Source organism: Lycium ferocissimum, chromosome 10, assembly GCF_029784015.1.
Source record: "Lycium ferocissimum isolate CSIRO_LF1 chromosome 10, AGI_CSIRO_Lferr_CH_V1, whole genome shotgun sequence".
NCBI lineage: Eukaryota > Viridiplantae > Streptophyta > Magnoliopsida > Solanales > Solanaceae > Lycium > Lycium ferocissimum.
Genome location: NC_081351.1, coordinates 58375641 through 58379331, shown reverse-complemented (window position 1 = coordinate 58379331; position 3691 = coordinate 58375641). Strand labels below are relative to the sequence as shown.

The window sequence follows — 3691 nt, the reverse complement described above, 5'->3', positions numbered from 1 at the left end:
GCATTTGTCAACACATACTTTGATTAGTTTAAATCTATAAAACTCAAGCATCTAAAAGGTTATAATTCATTTTAGCATATTCAAATATTTACCATACATTTTTTCCAAATTAATTACCTATTATTTATTTATTTATTTATTTCTATTAATGACTAGATGGGTAGCACGGGCCCAACAAGCTATATTTCCAATGGTGAATCTTTGCATAGTTATTGGGTGACGCAGGAAAGGAGTAAACACTAAATTAAATGAATGAAAAAGTCGCACATGGAAAACATACAGCTCATATTGTGTAACCTTATGTGATGCAGATACAGCACAACTATAAACATTTGCAAATATATTGATTTAGAAGTATATCAATAACTACTTAATTTTACACTGAAGAATACTTCATCGGAACACAATAAGACCAATAATGACTAATAAAATCGTTCATCCAATTTGTAGATCTTAGATATAGCTTGTTAGGGGTGCTGTGCATGGTCCCAACACGAGGGAAGGCTTTTAAGATTGAAACACAATTATTCTCCACTTTGTTTAACAAAAATCATTGTAAAGGCCTTACAATACACTGTGAAATTACAAAGCTGTTGTTTTGACAATAAACTAAAAGGATGACTTCATTAACATACTTTAAAAATTCTCCTGCATGAAATATGCACAAATATTCTTCAAGCATCACTGCTTTTCAACAAAGGGAAATGATCAACTATGGTAACGTCACGAGGAATAAAAGTTAGGGGCTTAAGAAGATCGGATACCATATGCTTATGTAAAACTACAATCTCGGTCAGAGGAACAACCCAATTCAGGCTCAGGAATACTATGTTAACAATCCAAGTAAGAAGTTAAGCCAATCAACAACACGTCATAGTACTGACAACTTTTTACTCAAATTTTCAACAGAGAATAAACATTAAAAAGCATATACAACAGATGCATGAAGTACTTTGATAGTACTCTTCTTTTTCATTTTGTAGGTGTTTAGCTAACTTGTAGAATAGATGGAATCACACTTAGAAATGATGTGAACTTTCAAGATGAAGTTCTGAAGGTTCACTATGCCATATCTCTTATATACAACACTAATCCTAAAAAAGATCTAGCAAATTTTGCAATTGTACCTACCTAGTGTAGAGTAACTTCCATGCTTGAGTTATATATGAACTAAAGGATATTGGTTATGCAATTACCGTCACATTTTCGCCAAAGGGGCGCATCCAAATTAAATTTCATGGATTCAACTTTTAGATTCTTACTACTGAACCCATTACACTTTTGAAATTATATATGAGTTCGTGCTCTGCGTCGAAAATATTGGGTACAATTGAACCCGTCAAGCTTATGCTTCATCCAACACTATGTCTAGACATAAAAGTGCCATACATTTAGAGTATACCATCATAGGCAACAACCAATTTAATCATAGAGTGGTAATACTAACAAATTGTCTGTGCAAGTCAAATTCCAGAATTTAAGGGACGCCTGCTCATTATCTTTGGTGATAAGTATAGTCCCCTTTCAGAAAAGTGTAAACAAAAAGGAAATAAGAGATTACCAGCAACAAATACATTACCACATCCATATTTCAAAACTACTCATGTATGGATCAGTAGCATCTAATTAAGTTAACAAATGAGAGAGCGCTCACATATAAATAGAAGCAATTTACCTTCTCCTTGCTGATCGAAGTATTGGCCATGTAACATAGAAAAGTACCTTCTGGAATTGTTCTTCTGTCTTGTATATTACGAAAATTATTGTACACAATTCAAAGCCAAATTTCCACACACAGTCTTGATGTCTATAGAGATTCAACAATTTCAGTGGGCATAAATAAAAAGTCAAAAAAAGTTATCCGAGAAGGAGTTTTTTTTTTTTTTTTTTTTTTTGTGGTTGGGGGGGGGGGGGGGGGGGGGTTGCAGAAAAGAAGGCATGGCAATTTCAATCCTAAAGCATGTAGTTCATCTTGATTTTTATACTTGTCATACAAACGAGATAAAAGAAATGTAGACATGCAAAATTTATGGGATTAAGTCCATACAGAACTTGGACTAAGTTCTAAATTCAAGATATATTGACCCAAAATGAGTTTCTCAAGTCAGAGCACTAAAAAATGGAATGTGGTAAAGTTATCCTGAATCTAGAATATGCAGTCAAAAATTGAGGAGAGAGTACCATCTAGAAGCAACACTGATAATTAGAAGAATCTACTCCTCCTTTACAACATAAGCATAAGAACTCTCAAAAATATGTTCACAACATCAATATTCTAACCATTATCCAAGCTACAGCTTTTTTCTTGGGTCAAGTTCTAAAAAATGGTATGTCCAATATATCATTTTTCAATGTAATTCTTGTACCTTTAGGTAAGAAACTGTTCCATTAGAAAAAAGTTTTCGACTTGTTATGAACACCCAAGTTATCCAGCTTATTTGCTACCATATTAGCCTCCTAAAACAGTGGCCTATAACAAATTATCATTGAGTCATCAGGCTTCTAATATAATAAATAATACTCCTCTGTTACCATATAAGTTTCTATGTTAACATAGCTATAGTGATTTTGAATTCACCAACATAAGCCTAATAATATGACTTTAGTCTGTAACATTGTTAGAGAAAATCCTTCTCAAAACATTGTTAGAGAAAATCCCATAACACTCAGAAAATGCTACTACCAATTCTCTTTTCCAGTCCCTGAGAATGCTTCCTCCTCTAGCTTCACCAAGATTACCTTTAGAACATACATCAACAATTAAATTAAACTCACAGAATTCAGATTTCTCCGACCTGATCTCTTAATCAGAAGATTCAAAACAGCTAGAAGAAAAGGAAAAAAATTGTCAGAAGTATGGTGACTTCATTGGTTGGATGCACAAGTTATTCATAAGTTTAAATATCGACTCAGAATTGCAGAAAGATATGTTCTTCTTTTTTTGATGAGGTAAGAATAGAACAAGAAAAAGAAAGAAATGATAAACGGGTGAGGAAATTGTAATAGTGAATGCACTAACTTGACCGGCAACGATAATAGCAGGGTTCCCCTTGAGCTCCTTGGGGAGTTGGCTGTGGAATACTTCGGAAAAAGAAACTGGAAATCTAAAGGACGACGATCCTTTAAGCTTCAATCTTCATAGCTAAGTCTGATGAGCTGTATGAATTGCTAAAATTGTCTTAATTGAAATAAACTTAAAGAACACAACAATCGTGAAGAAAGAGGGATTACCTCACATAGGCATAAATCTCACATTCTTGTGAGTTCCTCACCAGCACTGAAACCAAATGCTACACAATGATATGATATCATATGTAAGCCAAAAAACCCACCCTACCTCCACTCATCAATCAACTAAACCAAAAAAAAAAAAAGTAGGAGTGCGTGAATTCATTAACTGCCTCTCAATATCAACTCAATTAATTAAACTAATAAAATCAAATTCGGCAAAGTGAAATAATTAGCTTCAAGTTGTAAAGCATATGTCAAAAATTGTTTTCTCTTGGGAAACATTTGTGCATATCACTACATCGCATATTTCAATCAGCGAGTCAATATCCTTAGTCTTTTGAAGTCTATGCAATGCGATGTCCTTGTTTGTCGACATTCTTATTCCTAGCAGTTCTTGCTTTTGTTAAAGTAATATTTCCAATTTGGTTTAACCTGTACAGTATATCTGAATTTTCTTGAA

The 3691-nt window shown here is 33.4% G+C and overlaps 1 long non-coding RNA gene across 1 annotated transcript; it reads right to left on the bottom strand.

The window, feature by feature from the left end:
- Positions 1-226: 226 nt before the first annotated feature.
- LOC132034404 (uncharacterized) lies at positions 227-3685 on the bottom strand. The gene is made up of 4 exons (XR_009409075.1): positions 3232-3685; positions 3020-3156; positions 536-1807; positions 227-463 (listed from the first exon to the last, which is right to left on the bottom strand). It is a non-coding gene; the product is annotated as an uncharacterized LOC132034404 (long non-coding RNA).
- Between the last annotated feature and the right edge of the window lie 6 nt (positions 3686-3691).